Source organism: Rattus norvegicus, chromosome 8, assembly GCF_036323735.1.
Source record: "Rattus norvegicus strain BN/NHsdMcwi chromosome 8, GRCr8, whole genome shotgun sequence".
Classification (NCBI taxonomy): Eukaryota; Metazoa; Chordata; class Mammalia; order Rodentia; family Muridae; genus Rattus; species Rattus norvegicus.
Window position 1 is genome coordinate 119,861,000 of NC_086026.1, and position 16,763 is coordinate 119,877,762.

The 16,763-nt window shown below is 47.4% G+C and overlaps 1 pseudogene; it reads left to right on the forward strand.

Annotated features, from left to right (window-relative positions):
* Elobl7 (elongin B like 7) lies at positions 12,559-13,019 on the forward strand (annotated as a pseudogene).

A 16,763-nucleotide genomic window follows, 5' to 3' on the forward strand; every position in this document is an offset into this window, starting at 1 on the left:
CACCAACCCATACAGATACAAAAGAATGAATAAATGAGTAGAGGGGTGGAGCTGGGAGGTAGCTGCTCAGATATAGACTTGGGATCAGCTCCCAGCATTCTTGCAAAACTGGGGTTGGAGCGATGACTCAGAGATTAAGAGGCTACTCTTCCAGAGGAACCTGGATTCAGTTCCCAACACCCATGTGGTAGCTCACAGCTGACCGTGACTCTCGTCCCAGGGGATCTGACACCCTCTTCCTGGGCACTAGACACATGTGTGGTACACAGACATGCATGCCAGCAAAACACCTATACACATAAAAATAAATGAATAATTGAAACAAAATTTAAAAAGCCAAATGAAGTAGGACCCATCTGTAACACCAAGGCAGGGGAAACCCAGCAGGCAGATTTCTGAAGCGAATTGGCTGGTCAGTTTAATCTGGATGAGCTCCAGGCTCAGAAAGTGACCGACTGTTTCAAAATATAAGACAGGGAGAGATTAAGATGATGGACGTCAACTTCTTTTTTTAAAAATTTTTTATTTAATATTTATTTATTATGTATACATCGTACAGCTTTCTGCCTGCATGTATTCCTGCAGGCCAGAAGAGGGCATCAGATCTGATTACAGATGGTGTGAGCCACCATGTGGTTGCTGGGAATTGAACTCAGTACCTCTGGAAGAGCAGACAGTGCTGTTAACCTCTGAGCCATCTCTGCAGCCAGAAGTCAACTTCTGTGTACGCACATTGCACATGCACCTGCATGCATTTGTATATACATCTCTCTCTCTCTCTCTCTCTCTCTCTCTCTCTCTCTCTCACACACACACACACACACACACACACAGACACACACACACACACACACACACACACACACACACACACAGAGACAGAGAGAGAGACAGAGAGAGAGGAAACAAAGAAAACAGCATTTCAAATATCACATCTGATCATATCTGGTATCCCTTCTAGGAGGCAAGGCTTGGTTTAGCCCCTATCTCTTTCCTTCTGTGTGGGCTAGACTCACTTCCTAGTGAGTTCCACAACAGCCAGGACTGTGTAAAGAGACTCTGTCTCAAAACAAGCAAGCAAGAAAGCAAGCAAAGAAACAAAGAAACAAAAGAATAAAGAACAGAAAAAAGGAAAAACAGTAACTTCATAATGAAACAAGCAAACAAGCAAACAAAAGCCATCCCGGTGACAGAGGTTACACCTCTTATGTAGGAGGCACACTCTGATAGGACCTTAAACGTATGGCACTTCTCCACCACGGAGACATCTGTCCAGCCCTCGGTTGGTTCCGTTTTAACCAATAGACCTTGCTAACAGGATGGTCATTCCTAGAGTTCCTGGATGAGGGGGATGGGTGGGGGGAACCATACATCTGTAAAACTATGCCAAAACAAAACTAAACAAAACAGTTTTTTTTTTTTTGGTTCTTTTTTTCAGAGCTGGGGACCGAACCCAGGGCCTTGTGCTTCCTAGGTAAGCGCTCTACCACTGAGCTAAATCCCCAGCCCCAAAAACAGTTTTTTTTTAAACATGAGTGTTTGGGGCTGGGCGTGATGGCACACACTTTTAATTCCAGCCCTCAAGAGGCAGGGTCCAGGGGCGGTAACAAAAACAAAATCAAAAACAAAACCGGGTGTTTGAGGGCTGAGAAATTGGCTTTCCTGAAAGCTAAACCGAGAGAAATAGTCTCGGCTGGGTCTGACATAATGAAGTTAGTAGATACACAGCCAGACTTGTTGCTGTCAGTGGGAAGAACAACAGGGAACAAGGAGGTTACAAGCTCACGCCTCTAGAGGGCGCCTTGGTCCTGCTCATGGGGCTGAGCTGGACTTCCTGGACTCCTGGCAGATTTTGAAGGAGTTGTGGTTATTGACTTAGAAGTTACCCACATAATCAAGTCTTCTCAGGGTCTTTCAGCCCAGATATTTGTGATTCTAGGTCTGGGGCAGGGTGAGCTCACTGCGGGCAGCCAAATTCTGACACTCCTTTCCTTTCAGAGCTCGTTCAGAGTTCCTTGTCTCCCCTCTCTGGTTTCTCCTCTTAAGATGGCCTGAGAAGAGTCTGAGGCAAGTTCTCAGGGACACTGGCTCTTTTGGGTTCTCCTGTGTTCTTTCCAGGATCTTGACAAGGGGAGAGTTGGTTTGAAGCCTCTAGGGCTGCTACTACCTATCTGTGTGAAGAACTGTCTTTTTCCCTAGGGGCCATGCCAGACCCTCTGCCTGCCATTTCCTCCCCAGCCTTGACATGTGACTTCAGTGGCCCTGTCAGTGGTATTAAGGGATGGCCTATCTTCCTTGATGGGTCATGTGGTTTTACACTCCTGCTATGGGCCTTGCTCTCTGTCACTGGTCAGGGAGCCTCCTGACCCGCCCCACCCCCTCCCCTTCATTACGGGGAACTCTTTTGGTTTTTTTTTTGTTTTTTTTGTTTTTTTTCGGAGCTGGGGACCGAACCCAGGGCCTTTACGGGAAACTCTTTAAGCAGTGACTCACACCTCACACAGTTGGCTTAAGCTACAAGCATATTGAGCTTGAGGAGGACAAGGCTTGGAGTCCAGTCAACAGGTTGTGTGTGTGTGGTGTCTGGTGTGTGTGTGTGGTATGTGTGTGGTGTGTATGTGGTATGTGGTGTGTGCTGTGTGTATGTGTGGTGAGTGTGTGCTGTGTGTGTGTGGTGTGTATGTGTGGTGTGTGCTGTGTGTGCGCAGTGTGTATATGTGGTGAGTGTGTGTGTGTGTGTGGTGTGGTGTGTGTGTGTGTAGTGTGTGTGGTGTGTGTATGTGTGTATGATGTGTGGTATTGTGTGTGGTGTGTGTGTGTGTGGTGTGTGATGTATGTTTGGTGTGGTGTGTGTGTGTGTGGTATGTGTGTGTGGTGTGTGTGTGGTATGGTGGTGTGTGTATGTGTGTGTGTGATGTATGTGTGGTGTATGTGTGTATGGTGTGTGTACTGTGTGCATTCATTGGGTGTGTACTGTGTTTGTGGTATGTGTGGTGTATGTGTGTGTGTGTGTGTGTAAGAGTGTATGTATCTGGGGTTTGTGTGTGCTCACACACACATATGTGTGCGTGTGTGTGCATACAAGTGTGGGTACTTGAGGGTAGTTAGAAGTCTATCCTGAGAGTCATTCCTCAGGAGCCAGACACTTTGGTTTTTGCTTGCTACATATCTGGCTTTTAAAGTGGGTTCTAGGGGATTCCACTGGTTCTTGTGCTTCCATGGCACGCGCGTTTACGGAGACATCTCAGCAGCCCCCAACGAGGAGACCTGATTCTAACTACATGCCTCAGAGCCTTGTAGCCAGGCTGTCCCCTGAGCTCTGACTACTAACTTTCCTGATTCTCAGAACTCCAGCTTGGACTCTGGACTGTTCCAGACCTCAATCAATCTTCCTTCTGGGAAGGAGGAAGACTCTTCTGTCAACACGGAGGGACTGGCTTTGCCACCGAGCTGCTGGCTCCAGAGACCCAAGAGAAATGATCGCTAAGCAGAGGGCATCGCTCAGGGGCTGGGCTTCTGAATCCTGTGACCTGTTGTCAGCCCCTGAGGGAAAGGCCCAGGGCAGTGGTGGAGAAGGCAGTCTGTGATGTCTGAGTGGGTGGCCTCAGCAGGCACCAGGAGTGTTTGATTGGCTCTCTTCATTTCTGTGTCCCTCTGCTGGGGAACTTCAATGTTCTTGTTTCTTCAAGCACAGCTAATTTTGACCACTGACTGCACTGATAATATTTCGGGGCCCCAGATCCTAAGGCTGAGTTCTAGGGTGGGAGGGTGGTGGAACATTCTGGGCTCTTCCTGGCACTGCCTACCTGGCAGAGACATACAGGTCTTCAGGGTGGGGTGTGGAGAGAGGAGAGGTTGGGTTGGTGGTGTTTTACTTTGCTTCCAGGCTTGTCCTCATGAGCTGTGAGATTTGGAGGATAGTCACAGGACTTCCTGGAGAGGCTGAGAGAGAATGGGTCTAGCCCAGTGAGTATTCAGAACGGCGTTCTTCATAGGCAAGGCTCAGAGGGTGCTTCCCACAAATGTCCTAGTTCCTTCTTTGCTTCTTCCTCTCTTTTCAGCTCCAGGTGGGATTCCTATCCTGTGGTCAATGGATGGACCGCAGACATTGAATACCAACCCCTTGGGTCCCTCCCGCCATTCCTTTACTTGGAATTCCTTCCCTCTTTAGCCACTGACAAGGTTGGCATTGAAGTTGGTTCCCACTACAGCGAAAGCCTTATGGGTTACAGAGGACAAGGGGAGGCCAGTTCGTAACGCTTAAGTCCTCCCTCTGCCGGCTTTTACAAGCAGAGTTTTATATCCACCTGTAATACACACCTGAAACCAACACAGTTAAAATGCCTACAGATAGATGAATTCCCACAAAATGATCAATAGCCGTGTAATAATACCCCAAGTCAAGAAACACCGACCTAAACAAAACAAAACGTCATTACCCGCCCCCTCGACTCCGCCCACCTCCGTCAATCATTTTCCTGCTCCTCCTTCCCGGGGAGGTGGTGATAAAGGCCCTGTGGCCCGTTTGACCTTCCTGTGCTTGCGTTCCTGTGGCTCTTGAGGCTGCCTGAGTCTATTGTATCTGTGGGGTAGGAAAATGGCAGCGGTCGGTTGTTTATCTGTTTCCAGGTCAGTGGCCACCTGTGTCGGTGGTTAGCAATTTTCACACCACAGGAATTGGCAAGTGCTACAAGTTGAGTGGGTTTAATTTTTTTCATTGACTGTCTAGTGTGAGATTTCAGAAAGCAACGGAGCAAATACCCACAACAGAGATTAGGTTTATTAACGGAGATTAGCTTTATAAGTGTGTCTTTTCTTTAGCGGTAACATTCTGAAATGAAGAAAAGGCGCTCAGGAAATCTCACGTGTCTGATGAGTGGTGCTCTGATGTTCGTCCCTGCCCTCATTTCTCTTCTCTTACTCTAACATAAATACGACTTTTTTAGCTTAGTTAGTTGTGGCACTTTTAATCCCAGCACTCCAGAGCCAGAGGCAGGAGGATCTCTGAGTTTGAGGTCTTCAGAGAAACCCTGTCTCTAAGAAAAGAACAAAACAAAGCAAAAAGAATTTTAAAATACATTTAATCAATACTTTTGTTGTATTTTATTTTATTTCATTCATTAGTTCGTTTGCTTGGTTGGTTGGTTTGGGTTTTTTGTTTGTTTGTTTGTTTGTTTGTTTGAGACAGGATTTTTCAGCCCTGGCTGTCCTGGAACTCCTTCTGAAGAAGCTGGTTTGGAACTCACATGTCTCTGCCTGCATCTGCCTCCCAAGTGCTGGGATTAAAACTGCCCAGCCAAAATGCCCAGCTGTTGACTTTTGAGACAGGATCTCACTATGTAGCCCAGGCTAGCCTAGAACCCCTAAGTCCCGCCCCAGCCTCGGCTGCATTATAAGCAAATACCACCACAGTCAGCTAAAACGATCCTAGTAAAACTGTCACATCAAATCAAATTATGAGTGTCTTATTAAGATCCTACCACTGATCACATCGTACCTGACCCTTCCCCGCCTCCCGGTGTTTTTTGGAGGTTTTCATGCAAACAGGCTGTCCCTAGTTTATCAATGGGTTGGAAGAGACTTCAATAGTCCAGGCAGCAGGGGGCTTGTCTGCTGCCATAAATTCCCTTATTGTGGGGTTGGGGATTTAGCTCAGTGGTAGAGCGCTTGCCTAGCAAGCGCAAGGCCTTGGGTTCGGTCCCCAGCTCTGAAAAAAAGAAAAAAAGAAAAAAAATTCCTTATTGTTTCAGGTTTCTTGGTATCTGCAGCTCTTTTCTTGACATCTCTAATTCTCAGTAGGCTTCTTGCTTGTAGCTCCCTTGTGTGCAGCCCCCTCATCTGATTTGGTCGGGCGCCTTCAAGTTCTCCACCCACGGTTTGTGGCTCCCCGCTTGGTGTAGCGAGGCGTCCCTTGACCAGTCTTCGCCTGTGCACTGAGCTTCAACAGAATTCCCAGGCAGCTCAGCGGGTTCTTATTCTCAGCAGGTGCTCAGAGGCCTCTTTGCGGCTCTGGGATTTTCATGGTTCTGCTAAGGCCTCATTCATCATCGTGTGTGTGGGAGGACTAGAGCTACCCTTGAGGGAAGCCGCCTTGGGCCGTATACTCCAGGAGTGAGTTTCAAATGCTCTGTCTGCTTACATAAAGCAGAGAATTACCAGGGAGCACATCGGCAATAGCACTGTCTGTTACACACGGTGCAGGGCCCGGACGGGATGGCAGATTCTCGTTCTGTCCTTGCAAGATCTCATTCAACGAGAGGCAGAGCCTTCTTGATGTCATCTTAAGCAGCAGCACAACCCCTTTGGTCTTCTGTGACCTCCGTCTTCAACCACCAAAGGCAGTTCGGAAAGTTCTCAGCAAGATGACCTTTAGACGTGAGCAGAGCTGATGAGAGAGGCAGAGACAGCCACAGCAGGGCCCAAGGCAAGCCACTTCAGGTTTACGATCACTCCCCGCTGTCAAGATCTGCAGGTTTTTCTTAGTGAAAACATACAGCCACTCAGACACATATTTCCAAAGGAACCCTGGCTGGAATAGTGGATCACAACACCTCAGACTTTGGGAGTTTGAGCCACAGCTCTGTCAGGATCTCAAGATTCAGCACTGGTCAGATAACCTACTAATTCACTGATGACACAGGGCTGTCTGTTTCATTATTATTTTTTTTGAGATAAGTTCCTTTCTTTCTGTCTTTCTTTCTTTCTTTCTTTCTTTCTTTCTTTCTTTCTCAAGATTTATTTATTTAATTTATTGGAGTACACTGTTGTTGTCTTCAGACACACCGGAAGAGCGCACCAGATCCCATTACAGATAGTTGTGAGCCACCATGTGGTTTCTGGGAACTGAACTCAGGACCTCTGGGAGAGCAGTCAGTGCTCTTAACCGTGGAGTCACCTTTCCAGCCCCGAGATAGGATTCATATAGCTTGAAAGGTCTCAAACTCACTGTATAACTAAGGATAACCTTGAACTTATGATCCCCCTGCCTCTACCTCTTGAGTACTGAGATTCCAGGCACGTGCACACACCCAGTTTGTGTAGCACTGGGGATCAAACCAGGGCTTTGTACATGGTAGGCAAGCACTGTACCAACGAGGCCACATCAGTAGCCCCAGTGGTAAGTTTTATCTTATTTCTGATGCGTGTTCATGTGTGTATATCTGCACCAGTGAAGTGTGAAGGCCAGAAGTCAACCTTCGATGTGGTCCCTCAGGAGTGTCTACCTTGTTTTTCTCACTCGGACCTGTGGCTTACTTGGTTAGGCGAACAAGACCTAGGGATCTGTCTGTCCTTGTCTCCTCGTGTTCCATATGCTCAGCTTTTTATGGGGCCAACTGAGGAGTTATCAACGCAGTATGCCGTCGGTGACATTTTAAAACACTTCAGTTGTACTTTGTATCCCATCTCACAATCAGCAGTTGGGCAACAGGGTGGCAGTTATCAGCGAAACATTCTATAAGCACGATCCTTGCAGAGCTACAATGTAGCCCTAGCGTGTTAGCAGGTCACAGGAAGACAGACGTCATAGAGAACCCTTTATCCATCTCCAGGATGGTGCTGAACTAAGATGACCCTGAAGGTTAGTGTCGGGGAAAAGGAGCATCAGATACTGAGGTAGGGACAGCTGTAGTATTGTCAGGGTACGTACGACTGCACGGTGAAGCCAGCCAACAACAGATGGGCACTGCCGTTGGCAAATGAGTCCCGTTGCTCAGATCATCAGCCACCCCAGCCTGTATTTAGATCCTAAGAATTAGCAAACCTGGCGAAACTAGGAAACCCTTGGGCTGTGTGCCCGATGACTTATTTCCCAGTCCTGATAATGTGGGCTCACAGATCATCTACACACATGCACATCCTTTTTACTAGAGTTGTAACCAAGGCCACCAGAGAAGCCCTGAGAAGTAAGTCTGAATCACTCTTCCTCAATGCGCCAATGAGACTGTAATGGTGAAAAGCAGGAAATAGTGATTTATTTAGTGTGGCCACATCAGAACGAGGAGCAGAGACAGTCCAGCGATTCCCTGTGGCAGTTTCAGTTTTGTTCTTGTGATAAAATACTCCAGTGAAAGGCAGTTTAAGGGTTTGCTTTGGTTTACAATTCCAGGTCGTCGTCCAATGTTGTGGAGGAAATCGATGTAATTCATAGTCAAAAGTAGAAAGAAATAGAAACACGCCAGTTCTTTTGCTTGCTTATGCCCAGATCAATGAATGTACTCTTCTGCTGTTTGGAACTCACTACCTAGGGAATGACGTCCCCATAGTGGGCTTGGGATTCTCATATGAGTTATCTTAATTGAGACAAGGACCATCCAGAGACATGCCCACAAGCCAATCCAATATAGGGACTGTAGACAGTCCCTCATCCAGACTCTTCCCGGGTGATTCTAGGTTATGTCAGGTTGAGAACTGCACTTCTCAAATCCATCTTCAGAGTCCTGATTCCATTCAGTTAGAAGGCAAGAGGCATGCATTGCTAAGCCGTCCTGGCTGAGGTGTGGTCTTGCCCACCAACATTGTCTCAGTTCCGACCTCTCACACAAGACGGTTTGAAAGGCTGTCAGAACTACATAAAACCTCCTGCTGAGAGGCAAGTCTCTCTCTGGATGGTACCAGGTTTCAGCCTAACTTCTTCCAGTATGGGATCATTGGGGCCATTCTACACTCTGGGAGTTCGTTTCTCCAGTGCTCTGACAGCCAAAGGAAGAAGTACAAGCCTCCTTTAGATATACTTTATTTTTACCAGGATGCTAACATTCTGGCTTCTGTTTCAATGTTCTCTTCTATAAATTATAACACTGCCCTAGGCAAGGCAGGGACTTGAAGCCTCTCTTTCTCTCTCTTCTCATTTCTTGTCATGCACAAATCAATTTCCTCACCCATGTCTGCCTCTGGACTTTTGGTAGAGTGGCAGTCAAAACTCAGCTTCAGGCTTTGTTGTTCACACCTAGTCCCTTGTTCACTGTAGACACCATAGATGGTGCAGAGTGGCCCGAGAGCAGTGACAGAAAGCCAGTGCACATTTAATGTTTATAAATGTGTCCATTGTCCTGTTTCCTCCATGTCCTCTCATGTAAACAATCACTTGCAAGCTTGGGTTGTGAAATCCCCAGAGGCAAGCTCTTCACCAGATATGGCCTACAGAGAGAAGAGCCCCAGCCCAGCTCTGAGTCCACACGCAAGGAAGAGGCCATGCACAGAAGAGGGGGTGAGCTATAGTAGGTGGGGCTTAAGGCTTAATTGGGAAGTCAGCCACACATGCTATTCCCACAGGCATGGTGGATATTGTCAGAAAGGTCAGAATTGATGTGAGAACAATCCACGGACATGATGCAGACTGTCTGTGACCATCCATCCTATACAGACACATTTGTGTGTGTGTGGGGGGGGTACACATAGAGGTCAAAAGTCTACCTCAAATGTCACTCCTCAGGTACTGTCCACCTTGTTCTTTGAGGCAGAGTCTCTCAATGGAACCTAAGGTTAGCTCTGTCCTCCATTAAGCCTTGAGGATCCTTTTATCTCTTTCTCCCCAGAGTTGGGATTACAGCATGCTTGGTGCTGGGGATCTAGCCTGTGTTCACATGGCAAGCATTGTATTGTCTGAGTTTTCTCTCCAGCCCCTTTTCTCATTGGCTTCCATAGTGTGAAGGTCTATTGGCCTGTGTCTGGAATGGGACTTCTGGTAGACCTCTTCTTCAATCTGCCTTATGGAATCTAGTTGTCTTCATCTAAGTTGGTGCAACTCCATCCTTTCCGTTTCTCAAACCAAACCCTGGGTGTCATCCTTGACTCCTTTGTGCCCCACATTCCCTTCTAATGTCCAGGATTAGACACCTGTCTAGCGTACAGCTTGTCTCTCCAGCTTTCCACTGACATGTCCTAGTTTAAGATGCTTCATTTTTTCCCTGTATTATCGCCTATGTTTCCACAGTTGTCTCTCTGTTTCCCTTTGTCTTTGGATTCCCTACCCCCACCCCACCCCTGTCCATTCTTCAGTCCTGTAACAGTCCTCATGTTCCTCAGAATAAAAACAGAAATTATTTCATCTACATACAAGGTCCCATGTGTCCTGAAACCTATAATCTTCCTTTCAGTCCCTTGGTTCCAATGTGAAGTTGCTGGAAGATGCCTGGTGGGACAATATAGGAGGTTTCCTCCCTGGTGTCAGAGCTGAGGGTAGGAGGCAGACACTCCCTCATTGCTCTTCTTAGAGATGCCATCTCTCATGGCTCTTTTGTGGCTGTGGTGAGAGTATAACCTTGCTACCCTATGGTAGAAAGTTTATGCTTTCTTGTCTGCTGCCCTTGAAGGCAGGTACAGGGTCTGACTCATGGTAGTGACTTCCTCACATCTAATGCAAGTGTGTGTTCATGTGTGTGCAGGTACACGTATGTAAATGTGCTCATGGACGGTAGAGCTCGGCCTCAGGTGTGGCTTCTCAGGCACTTCCACTTTATTTCTGGAGATAGCGTCTTTATCTTTCACTGGCCTGGAGCTTGCCAAGTAGGCTAGGCTGGCCAGCCAGTGAGCCTTCCTGTCCCATCTCCCCAGTGCTGTGACTACATGCCACCACGCCCAGATTTATTTCTTCTTTCCACATGAAGTTGGAGGTTGTACTCAGGTCTCCACCCTTCCGAGGCAAGCACTTTACTGACTTGGCCATCTTATCAGACTAAGGTGTCCTTAGCTGAAGAATGCCCTCACCCCTTGGTGCAAGTCAGGAAGCCTTGCTTGTTTACTTCGTACACATCCAGGGTTTCTGCTTAGTGCATGGTGCCACCCATGGTGAGCTGGGGCTTTCCCATGTCAAGTAAAAAGTATCACAGGCCTGCCTGGCCACAGGCCAACCCACTAAGTAAATCCTCACTGAGATGTCTTCTTTTCTCAAGCTGACAGTTAAAGCTCACGATGATAGGGTGCCTGAGGATTAGACAAGTAGTGGGACTGGCCCAGGTCTAGGGTGTTGATAAGGGTGCATTTGGTTCAGATCCAGCCGTTGAGCCTCACCCCTGGTTTTCTAGTTATTTTTTCCCTAGGGCTTCCTGACTCTTCGGTGCAGAAGTAGAAGGGGATTAGGAACTTTGAGGGAGCAGCAGCCTGAAGACTAGTGAGAGCGACAGCCAGCCATCCTCAGCCTAGAGGTCAGGAACTGGGGAAGCCTTGTCTTCACATGGACGAAATCCTTGCCCCTTTGCTTTTCTTGGCCCACTCTGGGTTCCTCAGTTAGGAGCCCACCTAACCTTGTCCTGGTAGAGTCCAGAAAGAGGTCCAGAGTCCCCCAGTCTCTAAACATAACGTTTCCACTCCACTCCTGGCCACAGACAGTGCCTAGGGGTCGGCAGAAGCAGGAGTCTTGGGCTCTGGTGTTTTCCTGCTTTGGGATTTTCCCTGCTCCAGGCTCATTTCCCTGGGCCAGCTGTGGCCACCCTCCAAGCTCTACCTAGCTGACGCCTTCCTTCCCAAAAGGCTCTCCCTTGGGCCTAGTCTATTGCCCATCCATCATTTAAGTAGACATGACAAAGGTGCTCACGTGGTGTTGGGAGCATCCTCGAGATGGCGGAAGCAGCCTTCAGGCTAAAAAGTAATTGTATTCTAGCCTTATGTTAGAACAAAAGTTATAGCCTTAGGTTAGTTCAAAGTAGCCTGTACCTACAGCTCTGCTTGAATTCAGTAGACAGCATAAATCTAGTCAGATCACTGAGTGCCGGTGGTCAGGCACTGGTGGTCAGGTCACTAAGCAACCCACCCTGCTGTTCCCCCTGTGTGGCCGATTTACCCAGCCAATATCCTGGTCGAGCCAGGCCCATTCTTTTGTGCTTACCTTACCCCTCCCCACATTTTGCTTCTACTAATATATCTTCTGCCTGAGAAAAAATTAAAAATTGTCAGCACCATTCATAATAGCCAGGAAATGAAATTGGCCGGGATTCCATCAAGAAGTGAATAGAGAAAGGAAAATACAGTCCACACACGGGGATTTTACTCAGCTGTAAGGAAAATGAGACCACAGCATTTGCAGGAAACTGGATGGAACCGGGAATCATTATGCTAAGCAAAACTAATCAGCCTCTCTAGTGCTATATCTAAGTTTAAATTTATACACTTGTATGTGTGTGTATGTGCATGTGTGTGGTGTGGATGTGTCTCTCTGTGTATATATGTCTGTATTTGTGGTGTTTATGTCTGTCCCTCTGTGTGTGTCAGTGTGTATCTGCCTGTCTCTCTGTGTGTGTGGTGTATGTAGATGTTTGTATGGCTGTGTATATGCTGTGTGTGTGTGTGTGTGTGTGTGTGTGTGTGTGTGTGTGTGTTTAGGTTTGTATGTAAGTGTATGTGGTGTAGGTCTGTTTGCATGTGTAGTGTGTGGTGTCTGTGTATATGTGTGTATGTCTCTCTGAGTTGTAAAAATATAAAAAACAAAAAAGCTGTCTTTTATCCCCCACTAGGTCCTGCACCTCAGTACCCCATGGAAGTTGATGTTAAGATTCTGCTCTGTGCATTTACAGGTTGTTACAAATGTTTTTAAGGGGAGGCCGGGGGTGGCGGGGGCTCCGGGGCCACGCCGGGGGCCACGGGCTAACGCTGACGCGGGCTTGCCGTCCTCAGATCGTGTTTCTCATGATCCGGCGCCACAAGACCACTATCTTTACGGACCCCAAGGAGTCGAACACCGTGTTCGAACTGAAGCACATCGTCAAGGGCATCCTCAAGCGGCCGCCAGAGGAGCAGCGGCTGTACAAGGACGGCCAGCTCCTCGATGGTGGAAAAACTCTGGGCGAATGTGGCTTCACCAGTCAGACAGCAAGGCCACAGGCCCCAGCCACAGTGGGCCTGGCCTTTCGAGCAGATGACACCTTTGAAGCGCTGCGTATGGAACCCTTCTCCAGCCCTCTGGAGCTTCCAGATGTGATGAAGCCACAGGATTCTGGAGGCAGTGGCAATGAACAAGCCGTGCAGTGAGGGCCCCAGGCCTACCCCCTAGAAACCCATTCCCCCAATAAAAAAAGATTTGACTGTCTAAAAAAAAAAACAAATGTTTTTAAGGGATGGATGTGTACAGGGCTCTGTATGTTTAGGTGGGTAATTATATCTTATCAATTGGATCAGAGGTTATTGTGTTGTATGTTCTTTCTTGTGCAGATTTAAGTGTAACAGAGTGTGGGGTGGCTGGTCTGGGCCACCACAGAGTTGGGGTGTGTGTTTCTGGCATGGAAGTCTGTCTTGGGAACTAGATAGGTAGAGAGATTGCTACCAGGCTCAGAGAGAGGCCTTCAGTAGTGTGATATGGGATGGAGCAAAGCAGGTGAGAGGCTTTGCTGACTGAGAATTAAAATATCCAGCAGATATCTTGGGGCACTGCGGTGCCGGACCTAGTGGGATAAAAGACAGCATTTTTTATTTTTTATATTTTTACAACAGCGTCTCTGTGTGTATGTGTATGTGTGTGTGTGGTGTATGTGTCTCTCTGTGCATGCATGTATACATGTGTAATGTGTGTGTGTGTGTGATGCATGTATATACATGTGGGGGGTATATATGCATTGGGTGTGCACGTGTGTCTCTCTATGTGTGTCTGGTTTGTCTCTGTGTGCATGTATGGTATGTGCATGTACATGTGAGTATATGTGTGATGTGTGTATGAATGGTGTGTGTGTGGTATGTGTGTGTATGGTATGTATGCATGTAGTGGTGTGTGCACATGTGCAAACCTGTGTTTGTGTGTGTGTGTGTGTGTGTGTGTGAGAGAGAGAGAGAGAGAGAGAGAGAGAGAGAGAGAGAGAGAGAGGAAACTAGAGAGGGAGCTGTGAGAGGGAAGAAAAACTCCTAAGGGAGAGCAAAAGAGAGATAAACACATGACATGAAAGCAGGGAGAGGAGCTGTGTGAAGGAGGGAGGCACTGACAGGGGATGCAGGGGAGGAGGGAAGGCACAGACAGGGGATAGAGGGGAGGAGGGAGGCACTGACAGGGGATAGAGGGGAGGAGGGAGGCACTGACAGGGGATAGAGGGGAGGAGGGAGGCACAGACAGGGGATGCAGGGGAGGAGGGAAGGCACAGACAGGGGATGGGGGAGGAGGGAAGGCACAGACAGGGGATGGGGTGACAAGGGAGGCAGCAGGGAGAAGAATGAGGGAGAACATCACACTTCCTGTAGAAGCTGCTTTTCAGCAGGCTGTGTCACATGTGATCTCTTTGCCTCAGCACCTGGAGCTCCAGAAAGGAAGACTCAATCAGGTAGACTTCAACATAGACCTTTTGCTTCAGAAAGCTCAGCCTCAAGGCCCCAGCATTAGGGACCGAAGAGAAGGCTCAATGGTGAAGAGAACTGGCTGCTTTTCCAGAGGACCTAAATTCGATTCCCAGTACCCACACAGTGGCTCACAACCAACTGTAACTCCAGGTCCAAGGGACCTGACGCCCTCTCTGGCCTCCATGTGAACTGCGTGAACATCCAGATGCATAAAGTAAAAATAAAGGAATCTTAAAAAAAGGTGACAGCGCGTCTTCAGTTTCAACCCAGCCTCAGTTCTGACTTCAATGTATTTGTGGTGCCTTTTGAATCAGTAGAAACTGGAGACACGACTGTTCATGTCTGTCTCTGGGCAACACAGGCATTTGAACTTGCTTGGGGGTGTGTGCATAAAATCAACTTTGAAGGTCCCGTCTGGATCGGACCTTACCCGGACACCCTGACTACCACTGTCCTATTGAGGCTAAAGGGAGGCCTGGGCTCTCCCATGCCAGCAAAGAGGTACAACAGTGGATTTACATCCCCAGTTATCTCCCATACAGCGGGAAGAGATCATTATTAAATGAGAGAACAAATGTTTCCCTTGCCACAAATAGAGCATCGAAAAGTGCAGTTTATAATTTGTATCTGCTGCTTAGGAAGAAGAGTTAATAAGATGGCTTGAATTTGCCTAAGTAACCTTTCACACCATTAGAATTCCAACAGGAAGGAAGAAGTACTCAAGCCCAGAAATACCATCAGATTATCGGCCATACCGAGGGAATCCGGGAGGGCACGCACCTCCCAATATTTTTCTTGGGTTTCTGTCTTATCTTCCAAGTTAATAGTGCAGTTACACATTAAATAGCCCCAGACTGAAACTTTTGTGTCCGAGGAGCAGAAGTTTAATAAAAATGTACTCAATGTACCTAATATGTGAACTAGAGAAGAGATCTAATGTTAAAGGAGACATTTTTATGTTAACCGAGTACTGTCTCCTGAGAAGCGTTGTGTTAAATACAAACCCATTCACATTAATCATTAACCAATGAAATGCCCCCATAGACTTGCCTGCAGGCCAATCTCACTAAGGCATTTTCTCAGTTAATATTCTCTCTACCCAGAGATGTCTAGGTTTGTGTCAGATTGACAAACCAACCAGTGCACCTCTAAAGCCGCCCCTTCTCTAATTGGCTCTTGGAGATGTGGGCTGCGATACTTTTCAATTCTTTTATAATCACAATAAGGCAAGGCCAGTTCAGATACAAAGACACCTCTTCACAATCTTTTGAAATGACTCCCTGCCATTACGGATGAAAGCAGCTTTTGATGTTGTGATACATTGTTTCCAAATGAGAGACCCCGAATTGGTCACCAAAACCACTTTTGTGCAGGCAAGCAGGAAACCTGATTTGACCTCATGATTGGATCTCATTAAGACTCAGCCCCAGGCATGAAAGCCCTCAGGCTCAGGCTGGGCCTGCTCCTTAGGGCTGAGTGTCCTTTGGCAGTGCTGACTTATTAGGGTACCTTCTGGTCCAGAAAAATATTCCTTATTGCCAGTGATTTAAGCATTATTCATGCCTGCAATCACAAGAGAAGGTTCCAGTGGCCATGGGTTCCTTCAGGCTAATACCTCACTGCTTCATGTGTGAACTCTTGAGCTAAGTTCACGTCTGTGCTGATAGGGTTATCATATTCTCTCTGAAGGCCCAAACTGCCCCACTGTCAGTATGGGCAACACACTTGAGGTCATAAACCCCAAATGGCACATTTATAGCTTTTGTGGGTGTACGACATGCTGCTGTGCCTGAAGCGCCTTGATTCTGAGCCCTTGCACATCATGGGAACACATTTATGAGCTATGTTCTCAGAAGCGGTAGTCTAGCTTTTGAATTATAAAGAACGGCATCATTGTGGGAGCTGGAGAGGTGGCTCAGTGGTTAAGGGTGCACACGGCTCCTGCAGAGGACTAGAGTTCAGTTCCCTGCACTGTGTTGCAAAGCTCATAACTGCCTGCAACTCCAGCTCCAGTGATGGGGTGTCCGAACCTCTGGCCTCCATGGGTTCCTGCATTCATGTGCACATACCCCGACATCACCCCTCAACATACACATATAAATAATTTTAAACAAATATATCATTAAAGATGGCTTCTGCATAATATGACATTTAAGACACACATTAAAAAAGTTCTCCTCTCTATACCACACATGAACACACACTTTCTCTCTCTCTCTCTCTCTCTCTCTCTCTCTCTCTCTCTCTCTCTCTCTCACACACACACACACACACACACACACACACAGAGACAAACACAGACACAAACAGGCAGACATACGCAAATCTTTCTGTCTGTCTGTCTCTCTCTCTCACATACACACAGACACAAATACAGACACAGTCAGAGACAGACACAGACAGACAGATAGACACACAGAGGGAGAAAAGGATGGAGGAGGGAACGAAGAAAAGAAAGAAAAGAAACCAAATGTCAGGGCCTCTTCCTCATTAGCAAGTGAGGGGGACAC